Genomic DNA, 21,403 nt, shown 5'->3' with positions numbered 1-21,403 from the left:
AAAGTTGTCTTAAACAAATGTGGTCACAATATTCTTTTGTTAAATCATATATGATGTAGAATATAATCAGAACCCCTCAGTACATCAATGTCATCTTCAATCAGGACCACTTCTCTGATGTCATCTCCCATCACTCAACCCCATGCAATTTATGCTGTGGTATACATGCTTTTCATGTCTTTGGCCCTTTCAAATACTATTAGCTCTGCCAGGTAAGTTATTTCTTTCCTTCTTTGTCTGGTAAACTCCTAGACAACCTTCCAAACTCAATGCAAATGCCATCTCCAGAGGAAGATTTACTTCAAAGCCAATGAAATTTAAGCTTCAGGCCTCTCAATTCCACAGGTCTCTACAAAGACCACGGGAGAGATTTAGCAAGGTATCCATGTGGACATTTGTATTTTTGTAAAATCATAGGATTAAGGTTTTTTTTTTGTTAAAGGGCCATCCAAATGATATAATCTTAAACTAAATAACAAACAGAGATGGAGACTCTCTAAAGAAAATTATATTTATCTGGGAATAGCATTGCAATGAGAATGTGAATGTCATAATAAACTATGTGCATATTCGAGAAGGGTGGAGCAAGGGGAAGTTTTTAGTATTTATTTATTTATTTTGAGATGGAGTCTCACTCTGTCGCCCAGGTTGGAGTGCAGTGGTGCAATCTTGGCTCACTGCAACCTCCACCTCCCAGGTTCAAGCAATTCTCGTGCCTCAGTCTCCCGAGTAGCTGAGATTACAGATGCATGCCATCACACCCAGCTAATTTTTGTATTTTTAGCAGAGGCGGGGTTTCACCATGTTGGCCAGACTGGTCTCAAACTCCTGACCTCAAGTGATCCACTTGCCTCAGCCTCCCAAAGTGCTGGGATTACAAGCATGAGCCACTGCGCCCAACCAAAGGGGAAGTTTTTAAAGGCAAAATGAGAAGAAATACATCAAGTATTTTGAATCAAGTATGCTTGCCTACAAGGTTCAATAACAAGGGTGGCATCAGTCCAAGCTGAGACAGGCAGTTGCTGGATAGACGTCCATGCAGAAGTATTTTCTGTGTAAGGTTACTATGGCTTTTGTGCAAGGCTGCAGTTTTTGCCATCTTTTGTAACTGTTCTTGTTATGAGGCACACATGCGTGAGAACCCTCCCTTCATGGCCTTCTCTGCCCCCATTTGTCAGGATTTTAACTCAAGTGACTCCATTTTGATTCTGACAACCTTCAAAAGCTTCAGACCCCTCTAAACCTGGATCTGCCCTGATCATCACTTTTGTGAAGCTTTCCATGACCTCCTGAAAGGGAAGTCCTCTGAGGTTCCAGAGCACTTTATGTCTAATACTTAATATGTTTTAGTATAACTTATCAGCCCACATAATTGGACAACATATTAGAGAATTTTTGTTCATATGTCTGTCTCAATAGTAGGTATTCAACAAAAACTTGTTAAACGTGTATTACTGATGAAAATACTAACAGAGATTCGTGAGCTTATTTGCTGTCTGTTCCATTTTCAGACCCTGCCACCATCCATCTTCAGAAGGAGCCTTCCAACTGCATGCTCACTGCACACCAGCAGACAGGGAGGGGCCAGAGGAAGCCAGACAGCAGCAAGAGGGGAAAGAAATTTTCAGGAGGGTAGTGAGAAAGAATGTGAAGTCAAATCACAAAAGGAATGGGAGTCAAACAGAAACGAGGCTGAGAGTTCAAACAGGGAAGGAGACAGTAACACAGACCCATCATCTGAGAAGAGTTCTTGTTTGAGGTGGTGGGGTAGTTTCATTTAAAAACAAAGGGAAAAGTTCAAAGTACATAAAAAGGAGATATGACGAAAATAGGTATTTAGTTACAATTGGTTAGATTAAACTAGAGAAACTAGCTAATCCTGCACCGTAGCACTCGCTGTTTCTTCCGCTGGACAGCCCTCCCCTGTCAGCTCTCACACACCCTTCAAGAACCAGCTTCACTGTGACTTATCTGAAGCCATTCCTAGGCTTTCCTGCCTGAATGCTCCAGATTTCATTTCTCCCTCAGCTCTGCAACCAAAACTATAAACATAACTATAAGTGTGTTTTTTACTTATTTTAAACATCTGAGTAAGTACTAAACCATGTGTAAATAAACTATTCTTTATATTTTCATTTGATAGTCTTAACTTTCCCACAATTAACTACTAAATAGAAAATTTTAGTGTTTTTTATTTCAAGTCATCCTTTTATCCCATGTACCCAAGATAGTTATGTTCTAGCAAAATATGACATTGTTCTCCTGGTGAGAGACAAAAGGCAGGCAAAAGCAAAAGGCAGAACCAAAACACATTTGAAAGCACTTCCCATGGGAAAGAATGTCACATTTGAAAACAGATTCCTCTGTTGTTTCCTTGGTTTAAGCGGAAGTTACTTGTTTTGTAAAATTACAGTTGAAACCATTGTTGCAGAGCAAGAGATTCTCTGTTCTCCTGTGGCAGTTATTACTGCGTCCGAGGCAGGCTCAAATAGAATCTGAGATCATTCAAAATTTAAACAGTGAATGCAGCAATCAAAATGTCACCGGGGTAGGGGAATGAATGAATAATTCAGCTCACTAAAAGTTAACATTTAGAAAAGACCAGACTTGCAAATTCCAGGAGGTAATGAGAGCCTGGAATAAGATGGTCCCTACCCTCTGCCACCTGCTTCAATTAAAAACAAACAAAATGACCATGAAATCTGTATGTTGACCTCCTAGACACCCTGCTTTTTAGGGGTGCATTCACATCTGAGGAACAGCAGCCAGAGAGTGATCCAAACACCCTGATGGGGCATTCAGGAACATTATTTGATTTCAGTTCATCCAACACTTCCTGAGCTTCTACCAAGCCAGCTACTGAACTGGGTGCAGGGAATGCAGAGATGTATAAAACCATCACCGCCTTTGAGGAGCTCATGGTCTAGGAGAGTGGCTGACAAAGACTCAGGGATCCTGCATCATGGGAGGGTATAATAAAGCTATGACAAGGACAACAGGATCCCTGAAAGGCCCACTTGCATAGGCTTGTGTTTGTGGTGGGGAGTTGTCTGGTATAAAATCTAGATGGCTGGTGACTGTCAGGGAGCTCCAGCAGCAAACTTGGGGTTCAGAACCAGGCCCTCATGAGGACAGCTTTGCTCTTTCATCCCAATGTGACTATAGGTGTGGTGTTTTCTCTGCCTAGGATGTCCTCACCTCCTTTGCCCACCTGGAAACCTCTATTTCTCTGCAAGACATTCACATGAGCTTTACTTTCCAGATGAAAGCTCTCTTGGCTGTCCCAGACAGCCTCGGGTGCCCAATTGACATAAACAAAGACAATGACCACATCCTGCGGTGACAGCTCCTCGTCTGATTCACTAGATGGTCTGCGAACAGACAGAGAAGGCCATGTTTCATCCGTCTGCATGTGCAGAGCCTGAGAAGCAAGGCACTCAGTAAATGTTTGTTAAAATGAATGAGGCCGAGTTCCACTTCGCTTAGGAGGATGTGGCTTCCATTCTAACAACAAGAAAAAGCCTGACATTCTAAAACATCGTAACTTTTCTTGAGCCCATCTGAGGAGGTGAGGCTACGAGACAATGAAGTGAACACAATTCCAAAGACTGACAAGTGCCTCCGACCAAAGGGGACACACCTTTGTCAGAGATGGAGGAGGACATGGCTGCCCGAAACAGCAGGTTGGAAGGAAACAGCTAAAATGGTAATAAATTCTTAAGTGTGGCCTAAGCGCAACAACGTTAGTCCCAGACACAAGGAGCGGGCATTCGTACTCACACGCGAGCTCTTTTCCAAGGTCTCCGTCGGGGCTCCTGAGGACGCTGGGAGGCAGGACTGGAAGAGCAGAGAAGCCACCACGAGCCTAACACAGAGTAGCAACGAGCGCGGATGCAGAGTCAGCCCATGAAGGCCAAGGTGGGGAAGGGACACTGAGAAACCTCAGGGCAGCGCGGGCCCCACAAGAAGCACCGGGAACCCGCCCAGAAGGCCTCTGCCCCACCCCCGCGGCTGTGAGCGCCCACTTCCGGGTCACTTCCGGGTCCCGGGCGGTCGCTCGCTCTGCATCCGGCTGTGGCCTCCGGGGCCTCCATGCGGCCTCCTCAACTGTGACACGGCCAGGCTCTGCATGGGTCCCCCACCCAGCGCTGCAGCTCAAGAGACTCTCCAGACAGTCAGCTGGGGCCGTCGCGGGCCGCCTCACTCGCCTCTCCTGTCACGGGGATGACTTTCTCATGCTGCCTGTTGCCCAGGGTAAGAGCCATCGGTTCATAGATTTTCCTTAAGGTTTTTAGTGTTTTAAGTCTCAGCGGTCCGTCTGGTACTTGTTACATCATCTTGGTCAGAAGCAAATGTTCAATTGATTTTCCACAAAGGTGCCAAAGCAATGCAATAAAGAAAAGAATGCCTTTTCAATAAATTATATAGAAACAACTAGATTCTCACATGCTAAAAAATAAACCTCAGCACCTACCTACCTCCCATCAAACAGAAAATGTTACATGATGGGTGCATAACCTGAACGTAGCAGTTAACATAAACATAATACAGTTTTTAAGGGAAAGCATATCTCTAAAACTTAAGAGTAGGAAAACATTTCTTAGACAGGAAACAGCAAATAACAACAATGAAAGAAAAAAATGGTAGGTAGATTTTATCAAAATTGAAAATTTTTGCTCATCAAGTGACTGTTAAGAAAACAAATAGGCAAGCTGCTGACTTGGATAAAACATTCACACAACTAAAAACGAGTATCTAGGATGAATAAAGAACTATAATCCAATAATAAAAAGACAACTAAAAAGTGGTCAATTAATATGATCAGATACTTTACAAGGAAGGTATACATATGGCCAATAAGGATGTAAAATATCGTTCAATGCCATTAGTCATCAGGGAGCAGCAAATAATTAAAACCAAAAGACATACCACTACATAACCACAAGAATGTCTAAAATTAAAAACACAGCCACAAATGTTGGTGAGGAAGTGGAGTGACTGGAACTCATATATTGTTGGTGGAGGTATAGTGGTATCTAGCAATTTCTTGCTAGGTAACATACACTTACCCTATGGCCCAAAAGTTCTATGCTAGGCATTTATCCAAGTGAAATGAAATATATATTCATTTAAAAAGCTCAGATTTGTAATATCCAAAACTAGGAAACTCCCAGGTATCTATCAATAGGAAAACAGATACACAAACTGCAGTATATTCATATAATGTGATGCTGCTCAGTAATAACAAGGAACAAATTATTAATACACAAAACAACACCAGTGAATCTCAAAACCATGCTAAGTGAAAGAACCCAGACAAAAAAGAGTATGTACTACTGTCTATACATTACCATTACATTTATTTGAAATCTAGAATAAGCAAAAGGAATGTACAAAAAAAAAGAGAGCTATCCATCAAAACAATGATGATACCAAAAAAATCAGAGTGATGGTGCCTCTGGGGAGGAAGGAATGGTGGGAATTAGCTGGCATAAGGGACTTTCTGGGATTACAGTACCATTCTATGCCTTGATAGGGGTTTGGGTTATACAGATTTAGGCAACTACCAAAATTCAACAAATCATAACCTTAAATATTTGAGCATTGCATTGATTGTAGAATTTACCTCAAAAGAAAAAAGTTAAATGGATTGATGGATGAATAGAGGGATGGAAAAATAGATACATATGTGATAAAACAAAGACAGTAAAAAATAGTAAAGTCTAGGTGGTTGGTATATGGATGTTCACTTTAAAATTCCTTCAACTTTTCTTTATGCCTGAAAATTTCATAATATAAAGTGATGAGAAAAATTGTGTTAAATGAATAGGGCAAGATGCTAGTCTCAGACAGGCCAAAGTACTAGGATGGGGACTCAAGTACAAGGTTATAGGACAAGACCAGTTAAACAGGGGAATAATAGTAATAATGGCCATCATTTATTTATTGGATACTCACTGTAGGGGGCCCTGAACAGGGCACTTCTCAAAACTCAGCTTGCTTAAGCCTTCTAACATACCCATTTTACAGATAAGACACTAAAGGTTAGAGAACTTATGTAATTCATCCTAAGCCCCACCCCACAGTCAGAAAGTGGGTGAGCCAAGGTTGAGCCCTGGCCTATCAGATCCCAGGCAGCTTATCCATCATGCTGTTCCTCCTTTGCTAGACTTCAAAGGGAAGGCTGGAGCTACTTACTTGAACCAACAGCTTTTAAGATTAGAGCAGGGCTGATTTGATGAGTCACTGGAATATTAGAGTCCAGTCATGTGTTGCTTAACAATAGGGATACATTCCAAGACTGCATCCTTATGCAATTTCATCATCATGTGAACTCATGGAGTTCATTTACACAAACCTAGATGGTGTAGCCTACTACACACTTAGATTATATGCTATAGTCTACTGCTCTTAGGACACAAACCTGTACAGCAAGTTACTGTACTGATTATTGTAGGCAATTGAAACATAATGGTAAATATTTTATGTATCTAAACATTTCTAAACATGGGAAAGGTACAGTAAGATTTGATATAAAGGTTAAAAAAAAAAAGATACTCTTGTATAAAGCATTTGCCATGAATGAAGTTTGCAGGACTGGAGGTTGCTCTGGGTGAGTGAGTGGTGAGTGAATGTGAAGGCCTAGGTTGTTACTGTATACTACAATAGACTACAAACTCTGTACACTCCAGCTATGCAAAACTTATGTTTAAAATACAGTAAGTGTGATATGACTTTACAACAGCTACAATGTCACTAGGCTATAGAAATTTTTAAGCTCCATTATAATCTTATGGGACTATATTTTAAATTCCTTCTGATTGGGCAAAGAATGAACTCCAGGGTCTAGGAGAGGGCTATCAGAACTGAGGTTCTGCAGTATACACTATGAGGCAGGGACCACATCCCTCTCGTGTTCCTGCTATAAACCTACAGGGTTATATAGGTTATATACCTATAGGCATTCCACAAATGTTTACTGGTGAATGAATAAATACATACAGAAATAGGAAACCAGACAGATCATTATAAATTCTCAAGCAGGAATGTGACTACGTGAGTGGGAAAATCATCTTTCTAGATCAATCTTATTTCTCTCAAACTACTTCTGAGATTCTCCAAAAGAATGCAACTTCTTTTGAATGGCTTATTCCTGGAAAGGTTTTTTGTTGTTGTTTTTGTTTGGGTTTTTTGTTTGTTTGTTTTTTGCTGACACTGGAGGTATTCTTTGCACATTCTAATGTATGCCAAGAAGTCTGTAAGAGTTCTGAACAGTCTCAGAATCTTGCTTTTGGAAGATCTTTAGAGGTTGTTCAGGCTAGCAACTTCCCAAATACAGGATAGTAAAAGAGTCTTGTAATCACTTTTCTCCCTCTTTGCAGGAGAAAGAGCAAAGATTCTAACCTGACAGCAATAGCACAAATGAGAACCACAAAAATCTCTTCTTGAAAGATTCTTAATCTGTGGGAGAGAGTTGCTTTATGAGAGGCCAGGGGCCAGAGCAGGCATCGTCCAGGTTCTGAGTGTTCCAGACAAGACAGGTCTGCCTGTGCTGTCTCTAGATTTGGTTTTCTTAAGTGCTCTGAAGACAGTTCTATATGGTAGGCCGGGTAATGGAAAAGAATGCCTCACCTAAAGACACACTCAAAATAATTTTCTATTTCTGGTTTCTTTAAAAAAGATGCTCCCAAACTACTCTTTCAATGAGATTAAAGCCTATTTGCTTCTTTGTTCAAAAGGAATGGGATTCCTTATGTGTTTAATTGAGGGCTTTTTGGGCTACTTAGATTCTTTTACAGAACTGGAATTCATCAGTAGGTTCTGGTGTTAATGTGGCTGAACCGCTTCAGAACACTCAGTGATTCTCACAAAATCCCAATGGTGCAGTGCTGTTTTTGTTCACATTGTGCAAATGAGGAACTAAGACTCAAATAGATGAAATAACTCACAAAGTCATTCCGCTGGTACGAGGAAGAACAAGAGAAGGAGAACTGATCTTCATGCCCAGGTGAGGTCTCTTGACTGTCAGCTTGGTCTTTTCACAACAGAACTTGAGTGCCTGTTTTTCCCAGGTGCTAGCAATTAAAGCACTCCTGCTAATACTCGTCACAAGAATAGCCTGGGAGTCCGAACTCAGCATGTTTGGTTGTTGCTATTTAGATTCATGACTTATTTTGAAGCTGTCAGGCATTCCCTGAGACCTGATGCCAGATTTGTAGTTAAAGGAGAACCATGACCTATCTCCAGAACATTCCCTGTGAGTCTGAATAGGATAGAAGTTATAGATCCCTATGTCTTCACTAAATTCTTAGTATATTCGGAATGGCTCATGCTTACATCCTTTCTGTCAATCTTCCATCACTCTCTGGAACGTGATGTAAGATCATCAACGAAGCAGAACCACTGGGAAGCAGCTAGAAGGGAGTCAGCCTTTGAGTGGGATGGGCCCATGGTTTCCTTGCCTCTTGCTTCTTCATCATTGACAAGTCAAGGTGCTGGCTAAGTGGAGACTCAAAACAGGAGAATTCACAGACGGTTCAGACAAAAGTAGCTTTTTTTTTTTTTTTTTTTTCCTTAAGTGGAATTATCTTGACCAAGTCTGGCAAAGCATATGGAGACCTAACTAAAAATGGCAGCCAAGAAACTATCAGAAGGGTCTATAACCTTTGAAAGAACTCAATAGTACCTGGCCACATCTTCAATCTCTAGTGCTGGGGGATGATAAATTATTCAGATGAAATAATCTTGGCTTCCACTCACCACAGCCCAAGAGCATTGATCCACATCATCACTAATGATGATGAGCATCACCAATCCACAGAGGTCTTCATGATGAGATGCCAACATGAAATGGAGGAGTGACAGCATTTCTGCTTTAGACTGTTTACCCCTTCCTCACCCTGAGATTTCACATGCTCTTCAGCGGGCCTCCAGGAGTGAACTGTTCTTCCTGCTACATCAAACAGCAACATGAAGATCAATTATCTACCTATATTCCCTGTTGGGCTCAGCGTTTGGGGTAGCAAAGGACTGATTCAGGTCCCCCTGCTGGTATGGAAGACAAATCCATTATCTCACTTCCATACCAGTGCTTTTAACATCTAGATCAGTGCTTTTAAAACTTAGATTTGCCTAAGAATTATCCATGTATCTTGTTAAAATGCAGATTCTGATGCACTAGGTCTTATTGGTAGATACTCTGCCTTTCTAGCAAGCTCCCAGGTGATGCCAATGGTCCTGGTCTATGGATCACTCTTTGGAAGGCAAGGAACTACATGACTGTGAAAAGTAGGCCCACCCTCTAGACTCTCTCCACCTGGGTCTAACCTGTACATTATAGCAATATCACACCTCTGTTCAAATCCACTCTCTCTCTCTCTCTCTTTTTTTTTTCAGACGAGGTCTCGCTCTGTTGCCCAGACTGGAGTGCAGTGGCATGAACTGGGCTCACTGCAGCCTCTGCCTCCCCGGTTCAAGCGATTCTCATGCCTCAGCCTCTGGAGTAGCTGGGATTACAGGTGTGTGCCACCACACCTGGCTAATTTTTGTATATTTTAGTAAAGACAGGGTTTCGCCATGTTGGCCAAGCTAAATTCACTCTTTTGCCTGACATTCAAGGTCCTGTACAAACTGATCCTACTTGCTTTGTAACCTTTTCTGTCATTACTCTCTTCTCATGATCTGCATCTCAAGCAGGTTGAACTATTGCTGCTTCCCAGCCATACTGCCACTCTGCCTTTATTTTGCTCTTTCTTCTACCTGGAATGTTCTTGCCCACCTCTTTCAAGGCCGAGCTCAAGTGCTGCCTCCTCTATGAAGCCAAATGAGTCCCTCCAGCCAGAGGCCTTCTTCCTTCCTCTGGCTACTGATATCACTTTATAGCTATTTCTCTTGGGGACTCTATCACTATCTGTCTTGAACTATGACTTGTGGACCATGTCTTTTATCTTGTCTCTACTATTATTCTTTGTAAACTTTCTTAGGGCAGGTTCTGTTTTGGTTTGCTTGTAACATATAGACACTTATCACAATGAATTATACATAGCAGGTACTTGGAAGTAAGTGCGTGTGTGTGTGTGTATCAGTTAATTTTATCAGAGTACGATTTAAATCAATAAAATGCATAGATTTCAACTGTACTGTTCATTGAGTTTTGTACCCAAGCAACTACCACCCAATCAAGATAGAAAACTTTTCCATCACCTCAGAACACTCTATTTCCTGTTCCAGCCAATCCCCTGCAACAGCTCCCCTCCCTAGCTAGAAAATTACTGTTCAGATTTCTACCAGCATAAACTGGTTTTGTCTCTTCTTGAATTTTACATAAGTGGAATTATAGAAAACCTACTCCTTTATCTGGCTTCTTCCACTCAACATAATGTCCATGCTGCCACACTTTGGAAATAGCTTCTTAAATAATTCACTGATGGGGGCGATGGAAGCGTTGGTTTAGTGAAATCAGACTGGCCTGGGGACTTTGCTGAATTCAAGGACATTTTGGACTTTCTGTGCTTGCTTCCTGCCTGATGTCCACCTGTTCACTAAATTACTGAAGCTCCTTGAAGCCCTGTCGCTCTTTCTCTGCCAGCACTTCTGCCTCCTCCACAGTGCCCATGTGTCTTCCCACTATTGCCAGCAAAGGGCTGTCTCCCGACTGCCTTCCCTACCAGCTCCCTAAGACTCTGTTGCTGAGCTTCAAGGTTCTGTGTTCCCTCGGATTGGCTCTGTCTGTTGGAAAAGATGTGCTCTCCACTGTTGGTTTCTGTTTGTTTGTTTTTGTTTTTGCCAATCAGCTTTTCTTCTTTGAGGATGAGGGTGGGTCACCCTCTGAGGCTCAGCCAAAGTCACCCATCCAGTGTCCTCCATGCCCATGACCTGCTATGGCTCATATCAATTCTTTGGCAAGAGGCAAATGTAACTGGAGCCCCCAGTAGGTTGCTGGCCCTGGAGTCTCCTGCATGCTGCGACCTGGGAATTCTCACCAGACCTTACCTGAAGTCAGCTTGCTCCCCTCTGCCAGGCCACATGGCCCAGCAGTGGTGACAATGGCAGTAGGCCATTCCTGGCTAACAGACTTATGCTTGGTCTGGTTCTTAGTGTATGTTGGGCTGAAAAGAGCAAGCATTGCTTCCTTCCCATCATAGTAATCACAAAGGGCTTATTCTCATATCTTTTATTAACTTCGCTGTTGTCTAGGTCAGAGTTGCCTCTCCGGGTCTATGTGTGACTGATAGGGTGAGAATGAGGCCCAGACTGGACAAGTCCTAAATTGTGGCTCCAGAAAAGGAAAGCCAGGCCTGCACCTCCTGACACTGGGACGTATGGCTGAGATGTGAGCAAAACGCCAGGTGCCACCCACAGTGAATTATCTTAATCTGGGAATAAGGAAAGACAGCCATAGGGTCACTCTGCCATTTTGCACTTTTTTTGTTTTGAGACAGGGTCTCTGTTGCCCCGGCTGGAGTGCAGTGGTACAATCATGGCCCACTGCAACCTTAAACTCCTGGGCTCAAGACAGCCTCTCACCTCAGCCTTCCAGGTCGCTAAGATTACATGTATACACCATCACGCCTGGCTAATTTTTAATTTTTTTTCTGCAGAGACAGGGTCTTACTGTGTTGCTGGGGCTAGTTTTGAACTCCCCTGGCCTCAAGTGATCCTCCTGCCTGGACCTCCCGAAGTGCTGGGACTACAGGCGTGAGCCACCACACCCAGCCCATTTTGCACTTTATGGGATTTCATTTCCTGATTGCTCCTGAAGGACATGTGTTCCCGATAATGTGGAACGCCCACATAACCCTTGCAGCCCTATGAGGTCAGCATTGTTATTCCTGTCTTAGGAAACCACAGCCCAGAGAGGGTGCTGACCTGTTCCTGGTTGTGTAGCACAAATGGCAGATCCTGGATTTACACAGGCCTGGCTCCAAGCTGTTCCTACCACTCCATCACCCTGCCTTTCTGTCTGGCTCCTGGAAGGTGATTACGATGTCTCTGATCTCATATATCCCATCAAAGTGCTTAGATGTGCTGACCACAAAGCTCTTCTCGGCTCCTTACAGCACTTAGTGGTGGGAAGCCAAGAAGGAGCTAGTACCTTTCCCCTCCCCGCCAAGGGGTCGCTGGAGCTTGCAGTTCCCGCCCATATGCATTAGCCTCTGCTGCATGACTTGATATTTGCGGTATACTGACAAGACCTATTGTATTAGTTTGCTAGGGCTGTCGTAACAAAGGACTGCAGACTTGGCTTAAACAACAGAAACTTATATTTTCACAGTCCTGGAAGTTGGGAAGTCCAAGATCAACCCTGTCAGCAGCATTGGTTTCTTCTGACACCTCTCCCTACCTAAGCCTGGAGATGGCCATTTTTGGAGTTGGCTTAGCAATGGCCATTTTTCCCCCTATGTCTTCATATCATCTTCCTTCTGTGCAAATTGTGTCGTAATATTCTCTTATAGGACACCAGTCATAGTGGATTAGTGCTTTAATTGTTTTAACTTAATTACCTCTTTAAATACAAATATAGCCACATTTTGAGGTACTGCGAATTAGGACCTCAACATACACATTTTGGGGGAACACAGTTCAGGCTGTAACACCTATCCAAAAGTATTTGCCATTCCAGGGTTACGACACATTTCAAATTCCTACCATTGGTCCTCTGAGCTAGAGTTTCGTTAAAGTGCAAACATTTTAACAGAAGGAAAGAGTATGGAAACACAGATTCCTACTAACATTGCAGTCATTTTTCCCTATAAATTACTCAGCCCAGTGCCAAGCCTGCTGAGATGGCCTCAGGGCAAATTATTTGAGAATGAGGGGAGAAATTAAGGAATAAACTATAGGGTTCTGCCCAAGAGCCTGGGACAACATGTGGTACCGTATTGAGCTGTGGCTTCATGGATGGAGTGTAGAGGGATGAAAGATGCTGACAGAAACTAAGATAAGATTTACCCACTTTTAGGATTTTGCTGGGCACTGTGTGGTAGAGTGTTAAGGTATGAATTTTGGAATCAGGCAGAACAGGATTTGCTGGTCACCAGCTGTGAGCCCCTGGGCAAGTTGCTTGAGCTATCTGGATCTGTTTCCACTGAGCACAGTGGGGAGATATTAACGCCACGCTCCTGGAGTTGTGATCATGAGCCATCCTCCATTGGGCAGGGAAAGCATGGAGCATAGCAATAGCGCACAGAGATGTTCAGGAAATGAACCTCATGCACTGCTCCAACACTCCATCAGAGTACACACAACAACCTAGATCGCAGAAGATGTTTCCGAAGTGATGTGGAAAACTTCCTTCCTCACTCGAGTGGAACCAGGATATCCCAGAGAAAGAGCAACCCAGCCGCAGACCTGAAATTCAAAGCAATAACCAGGACCAAACTAGTAAGCAGATTCCAGAAGAACGAGAACTTTCCAGTGTCTGACCTGGCCCTCCGATGGAGAGGGCCCCTGCTAAGAGGTGGCCTGGAACACTCTGAGGTGGGGACAAGGCACTTCATTTTGAACTTGAACCCCAAAGTCCACGAGTCCAAGCTGAAAAGTTAACCCCAGAGCAAACCACGCCACAAAAGACCACAACGTAAGGGCTAAACAGCCCCGACAATCCAGAAGCCAAATCACTGGGAGCTGTTAATCCAGGAGGGGAACCAAGGCCAAAAGCCACACTGAGATCAGAAAGCAAAGGTGCTCCCAGCCAATGGGACCAAAGAGGAGCAAGGCAGTGATAGACTCTGGAACCAGCAGGAAAACCAGCTGCCACCAGCTGCCTGTGGCTGAGAGTGGAGCCACATTATATGCCCTTTAAGAGTGAATATGCAAATTAAACCCATTATGACCTGCAGAGAGTGAGAAAAGACCATGTCACAGCACGTGCCACCCACCTCCTGCACCCAGTGGGCCTGTGCCTTGGCATGAGCAGGGAGTGGAGCTAGGGCTCTGCTATCTTCGAGGACAGTCTCAGCATCTGGGGCAGTCCACCTGGTGAGCATCTTGCCATCCTGAAGGTGATTTTGTTGATACAGATTCAAATTTTTCATATAAAATGGCCTCTAAACGCAAGTCAAACACTGCATCCGATGCTCAGCTCAAGGGGGCAATACTAAGTGTGCAATTTTTACCACATGTACTGGCCAGACAACCTGAATCCTATGAAAGTCTACTCTGTATTTAGTACCTATGAATGCAGGCGGGGGCAGATCCTGAACTGTGAAAAATAAGTATTTGTTGTTTAAGCTACCTAATCTATAGTATTTTTGTTATATAGCAGCCTGAACTGACTCAGACATATAAGTAGTCAAATTCCTAGAGACAGAAAGTAGATTGGTGATAATCAGGGGCTAGAGGAAGGAACACAAAGTTGGTGCTTAATGGATACAGTTTTACTTTGGGAAGATGAAGAAGTTCTGGAGATGAATAGTGGTGATGTTTGCACAAGAATGTGAATGTATTTATTGTCACTAAACTGTACACTTAAAATGACTAAACACTAAATTTTATGTCATATAAAATAACGTATGTATTACCACAATTTTTTTTTTAAGAATTGGTACTGTGTAACTAATAGACATTCCCCTCACCAGGAAATCTCTGACCAAACAGTTCAATTAGGTTAAGAACTATGTGCTCAGCAAGTGTATCTACTGGTGTGTTTTGTGGCCATTTTGGCTTTGCCTCCACTCCTGTTGGAATTGAAGATGCCCAGCCTGTCAGCTGAGCTGCGGGTGGGATGGTTTGTCCCAGCTTTGCAAGGTTAGCCAGAGAGGACTTCGTGTCTCTGAGGCTTCTCCCCTTTACCAATAGTGGCAGTCAGGGGAGATGCCTCTTTGCTCCTGGTATTTTCTTCCATGCAGAAACAATCTTAACAGCCGGGCCATTCTGGCCTCTGATCTTCCTCACTTCTGCTCAGCAAAAGTGGAGTGGCCTCTGCCGTGAGGGAGAGCCTCGTGTACCTAGCCCCTTGCTGTCTGCATCTGCTTGGGAGCAGTCCCACTGCAGGAAGCCCACCTTCTGCTCCACATTCCCCATGCCTGCTGCCTCGGCCTGGGCCTGCCTGGTTGCTGGGCTGTTGTGATCGGAAGCCCCCATGCCTGTAGATCTAACCCTCCTCCTCATATACCATCCTCATCAGTAGGAAAGGTGCTAGGTTGGTCTCTGTCTGCCAACTCCTTTGTCTTTTCTTAATTCGTTCAGAACTTGGGTGGCAAGAGCAACACCGGCAAGAGGCTCGGAGATCTAAACATGATTTCTTATTGTGTTCCTGAAACCACCAGGGGATGAGTTGCTACATTCCTCTGAGGACATTGTCATGCTCTGGGTCTCATCTCAGCGCAAACAGACGGGAAGGCAGCCTGGGAAGCAGGGTCCTCCATCTGAAGCGGAGCTCACCCACTGAGGTGCGCAAGTCCCGCCAGCCAGACTCCAGAGCAGCTGCTGGAAGGACACTCTGCCCTGGAAGGATAGAACATGACACTGGGGGGACCAGGTCACACACAAACAAGACAGCCTGGCCAGAGGAGGCAGCAGAAAGCTCGAACATGGTGGTTCTTTTTCTATTGCTGGGTAACAAATTATCAGATATTTACCAGCTTAAAACAACCTGTGTTATGATCTCACAGCGTCCATGGATCTGGAGTCTATGGAAGGTGGGGCTCACCTGTCACCTTCAGATCCAGCCCGGGGCAGAGTTCCCACGTCAGTCCTTGCTGAGCAGACAGCATTTCAGCAACAATCTCAGTCTCTGACGTGGGGGGTTTAGAATTAAGTCAGTGATCTGGGATATAGAGGCCTGGTCACAGCAGGCTGGGTCCTCAGCTCAGGGTCTTGCAGGCTGCAATCTAGCTGCCCGTCAGGCAGGGGGGTAACAGTCAGCACACACCTCTTACCACCACAGGGCCCCCCAGGGATCCATGAATGCCTGGAGATGGGCGGCTGATGGGAGGCAGCAGGTTACAAACCCCCACAGGGTACGATTCAGAGGCCTTGGGTAACATAATCAGACAGAAGATAGAAAGAAGGCACAAAGTCATGTACAAGGCCAATCTGGCAGCACACAGCATACCTCTTCTGGGGCTCGGGCCAGCAGAGCAGCAAAAGAGAATCATACCTGAGAGAGAGGAGGGAGCCTGCCCACTGTGACCAGGCCTCTGTATCCCAGATCACTGACTTAATTCTAAATCCCCTGGGTCAGGGGCTGAGATTGCTGCTGAAATACTGTCTTGTCAGTGAGGACTGATGCAGGAACTCTGCAGGGCTGGATCTGAAAATGACAGGCAAGTTCCATCTGCAAGGAGTGGGAAGGCAGAGGCCACCAGATGCCTTTAAGCTTTTACTCTTGACCCTGACTTCTCCAGATGAGCTGCTCACCTAAACCTTTGCTCTCCTGATGGTCCTCATTCTACCAGCTTTGTGCTCCTAAACCTCCAGGCTGCTTTTTCTACCTATGCTGCCTTAGACTACCAACTGATGACAAATTGTCAGCCTCGACTTCTCTGCTTTTTTCTTCTTCTTCACTTCTGAGGTCTTTGCTCCTGATGAAAGGCTGGTGTTGAAAGGATTCCAGCCACAGCCTGGACCACACCCCAGGAGCCAGTCTGTCGATGCTCTTGTCTCAGTACCTTTCTCATAAATCAGCCAGGGAGGGGTTCAGTCTGCATCCTGCCCAGGGATCGATGACGCTAATGGCGTCTGGTCCATTAGAGGTGGAAGAGTTACAGCCTGTGCAAGTCTGCAGCGAATTGCACCATCAGCTCTGCCAGGTACAGACTGGGAATATTCCTTGGTAGTTCTCTGGTCACTCACAACAGGGCACAGTAGAAGGAAAAACCTTGTCACAGGGCCCTCTGACAGACGGTTCTGTCCTATGCCAGGTTCCTCGTCCTTCCTAGTCCTAGGGACACAACCCCTTGCAGTCATCCCATAAAGTAGTTTTCTTGATTATTACTGTAATAGAACTGTCTGTAGACAGTCATCCTTCTCCCAAAGACTGTAGCCACTCTGCAAATTATCCTCACAGAGCACTTTAAGCTGGACCACTCCAAGGATGAGGACCTGGAGGAAGCATCTGGATAGATACAGCCTGTGCCGTGCTGCATTGGGAGGGGGTCATCCCAGTGTGGTTCCAGGATCATGGCTCTTGGAAATCCCAGTAAGGATGCCTTATTCTAGAAAATAAGCTTTATGGTTAGCAAAGATGACCATGTTCTCCTTATTAATGGGTACCATTGGAAGATAGCGCATCCCTGGACCTACTCCCTAGGTCACTTCCATGGTAAGGCTCCAGTCCCTCCACACAGGTTCACTCAGGAACATCTCTTATTATCCAGGCAACAAGATCCTATTTGCCATGTTGTATTCTCTTAGACCCATCTTTTAGCAGCTGTGACTTATGCACATCTTCATCTCTAGGGTATCAAAATCCAAGATCTCTAAATCAAATGTAGGCGATGGCTGGAATTTCCCCATCCTGTGGGCAGCAACTTTTGGGAACACTGACAGAATAGAAGAAAAAAAGAGGCTGGATTCTATTTGCATCTTAACACCAACGGCTGAATGAAGCCCTGACTCCCCGTTTTGATGTGCTACCAAGTTTGAATCATGCTGACACATGCCCATCTGTCAGGTGGAATAATGGGGGTTTGAGTGGCTTGATTGTAGCCCAAGGATTAAAGTCCTGCTGAGTTACCTGGTGTTGAGTTAAGGCAGTAAAGAGAATGTTCTTCTCTGCCTAAACCAAAGCAAAGACAGAGCTTTTTCCGCTAATGGCAACTCCTAGCCACAGATCTGTTGCTAAAAGGAAAACAAGCCCATCTCCTGTTTGTTCTTTAATAGCCTCATCTCTGATGTAAGCGGCCTTCCCACTCCAGAAACTCAGCATTAAAGTGACATCATTGAAATTTGCCATAAATACTACAAGCACTTTTTTCAAAATGATCTGGTTTATGAGCAGGATAGCATAGCCATAACAAGCACCCCTTTCAATACCAACGAATTCTATTTGAAATAGCCTGTTCATTATTCCATCCCAGGGTCTCTCACCCCTCCTACTTGAAATGCAAAGCAGAATTTTTAAGATTTTGAACTCTGAAGTCAGACATAACTAGATTCAATCCCAGCTCTGAAAATCACCATGGGGTGTGAAAGTTACAAAACATGTCATCAAAATTTTAACACTCCTTCCATCAAGAGCTGGGGTCCATTGTCCCCTATCCTTGAATCTAGGCTCTGTGACTGCTTTACCCAATAAAGTGCAACAGAAGTTATGGTACCAGTTTCTGGACCCAGACTTTAAGAAACCAGCAGCTTCTACTTGCTGTCTCCTGGGATGTTCCTCCTTCTCAGCGCCCAGTCATCCTGCTGGGAGGAAGCTCAACAGCTCATGGAGAGGTCCACGGAGAGGAGACCCAGGTCCTCAGGCCCATAGCCCCAGCTGGGCTCCCAGCCAACAGCCAGCACCAATGTGCCAGCCCTACAAGTGAGCCATCTTATAAGTAGTCAACTAGCCCCCAGGCTATGAATAATGCTACTGTGAACATTCATCTACAAGTTTTTATGTAGACATATGTCTTCACTTCTCTTGGGTATTTTCCTAGGAGTAGAATAGCTAGACCATATGGTAATTCTATATTTGACCATTTGAGGAACTGCCAATCTGTTTTCCACAGCGGCTGCACCATTTTATATTCCCACTAATGATATATGAAGGCTCCAGTTCTCTTTATTCTAGCCAACATATTTTATTATATGTATTTCTGCTTAGAGCTATCCTAGTGTGAGTGAAGTGGTATCTCATTGTGCTTTTGATTTGCATTTCTCTGATAGCTAATGATATTGAGCATCGTTTTATGCACTTATTGGTAATTTGCATATTTTCTTTGGTGCATGTCTATTAGATCCATTGCCCATTTTTTAATTGGGTTGTATGTCTTTTTATAATTATTTGTATATCCTAGATATTTAACAGTTATTTGTATATTCTAAATATCAATGTGCAAATATTTTCTCCCATTCTATGGGTTGTCTTTTTTTTTTTTTTTCTGAGACAGGGCCTTGCTCTGTTGCCCAGGCTGGAGTGTAGTGGCATGACTGTAGCTCACTGCAGCCTCAAACTCCTGGACTCAAGTAATCCTTCTGCCTCAGCCTCCTGAGTAGTGTGGACCACAGGCATGAACCACTGTGCCCAGCCCTTTTTTTACTTTCTTGATGGTCTCCTTTGAACCACAAAAGTTTTTGATTTTTATGAAGTCCAATTTGTCTATATTTTCTTTGGCTACTTGTGCTTTAGGTGCCATATCTAAGAAACTATTGCCTAATCTAAGGTCACAAAGATTTACATCTATTGTTTTTAACAAATGTTATAGTTTTAGCTTTTACAGTTAGACTTTGATCCATTTTGAGTTAATTTTTGTATATGATGTGAGGTAAGGCATCCATTTAATTTTTTTACATGTGGATATCCAACTGTCCCAGAACCATTTATTAAAAAAACTATTCTTTTCCCCATTGAGTTATCTAGGCACCCTTGTTGAAAATCAATTGACTGAAAATTTGAAGGTTTATTTCTGGACTCTCAATTGTATTCCATTGGTGTATATATCATTCCTTATGCTACTAACACACTATCTTGATTACTATAGCTTTATGGTAAGTTTTGATATCAGGAAATTGAGTCTTCCAACTTTGTTCTTCTCTTTCAAGATTATTTTGGCGATTCTGAGTCTCTTGCATTTCCATATGAATTTTAGGATGATTTTATCAATGTCTGCAAAGAACCCAGCTGGAATTTTGATGCAGATTGCACTAAATAACTCTACAGATCATTATGGGGAGTGTTGCCATCTTAGCAATATTAGGTGTTCTGATTCTTGAACATGAGGTGTCTATTTATTTATTTAGGTCTTCTTTAACAATGTTTTGTAGTCTTCAGAGCATTTAAGTTTTGTACTTCTTTTGTTAAAAATATACCCAAGTATTCCATTCTTTTTGATGCTATTGTAAGGGACAGTTCTTGCTGTTTTTTCAGTACTAAGAAGGCCTTCCTTGCTAATGGTTCTATCTTAGAACACAGATATTTCAAACTACGTAGGAGTTTTAGGCTTCTGGTTAAACTTTAGCTATTTTACAGTTAATCAACTGGAAATAAACTACATAATAAAGACTTTTCCTTTGCCCTGCTCCAATAGGGTCTAACAAATTAAATTTATATTTTCAAGGAGCTTACTTTTCGTTTTATTTACTTTTGTTTCTCAGTTCAAATGCAATCAGCAGGAAAACAAAATGTGGCCCACTATGCTTTCCTCAGACCTATGTTAAATAACCTTACTTTAAAGAAACATAAGGCAGAAGTCCTTTCCCAGCTACTTTCCTTGAAAAGAATTCTATCTTTGGGTTATTTCTGTATGCCCTTTCGGCAATGCAATCTTTAGTCTCAACATATGCGGATATCAAGTTTCTTCTTTCTTGGGAATAATTAGAAAAAGCATAAAGTGGAGTTTGGAAATAGAAAAGAGATGATATAAAAGAAGAGTAGTGGGAATTTTGCAAATAAACCTTGACAGAAATGAAGGGAGCTGACGGCAGGGCCTTTTGTGCCTTGAATAGCTCCTGCTCGGTGAGGAGGGGCCTGCTGAGGGACTCTAGTGCCCAGCAGGGCATGGCCTGGCTGTGGCTTCAGGCATCGAAATCAGAAAGAAACCAAAATGGGCTTCTTTTTTTGTTAGCAAAAAGTTTCAAATATACCAAATTTTAAAAATACATATTTGTCATAATGAACAAATACAATGTACCTCCAGGAACCCACCACCCCAGGTTCAACAATCATCAACTCATGATCAATTCATCTATAAACCCACCAATCCCCCACCTCCACCTCTGATTATTTGGAAGAAAATCACAGACATTACATTATTTCACCTACAAGCCTTTCGTTGTATATGTATATATCCATATCTGTATGTGTGTCTGTGTGTGTGTGTATAATTTTAACATTATAAAATATTCAACCAGGTTCAAATTTCTCCATTACCTCATAATTTGTTTTCCTGATGGTTTTTTGGATCAGGATCCAAAAACTTATATGAAGCTTCATGTGTTGTAATTGGTAGATGTTTCCCTTTGAGTCTTTTAATCCGTGTTCCAATGAAGATCCAGGCACGAGGGGAAATGCACATGAGTCATCTGCAACAAAGCAAAATAAATGTGTGTTGTCCCGTGGAAATTGTAGGCAAGGACAGTCTTAACCACTTTCAGCAACCAATAACAGTGAGTATAAATTTCACAGGTCATAGATTCAAAAGCATAAAAATGTAACTTCATTTTACCAATTTTTAACTTGAGCCCCCCCATTCTGTCTTTAGTTTGAAAACTCAACCTAGCCTCAGATAAATTTAATCAAATGCAGTGAAATTTC

The 21,403-nt window shown here is 43.2% G+C and overlaps 1 long non-coding RNA gene across 1 annotated transcript in view; it reads right to left on the bottom strand.

Moving 5' to 3' along the window:
* Positions 1-851: 851 nt before the first annotated feature.
* LOC108583019 overlaps positions 852-21,403 on the bottom strand; it is a 35,622-nt gene continuing 15,070 nt past the window's right edge. The window contains exons 3-4 of the long non-coding RNA XR_002518607.2: positions 21,020-21,171; positions 852-4,337 (exon numbers count right to left, since the gene is read on the bottom strand). This is a non-coding gene — a long non-coding RNA (uncharacterized LOC108583019). The remainder of the gene's footprint in view (positions 4,338-21,019; positions 21,172-21,403) is intronic.

The sequence above is a fragment of the Papio anubis genome, chromosome 19 (genome assembly GCF_008728515.1).
Source record: "Papio anubis isolate 15944 chromosome 19, Panubis1.0, whole genome shotgun sequence".
Lineage (NCBI taxonomy): Eukaryota > Metazoa > Chordata > Mammalia > Primates > Cercopithecidae > Papio > Papio anubis.
This window is presented reverse-complemented; position numbering and strand designations above follow the sequence as displayed.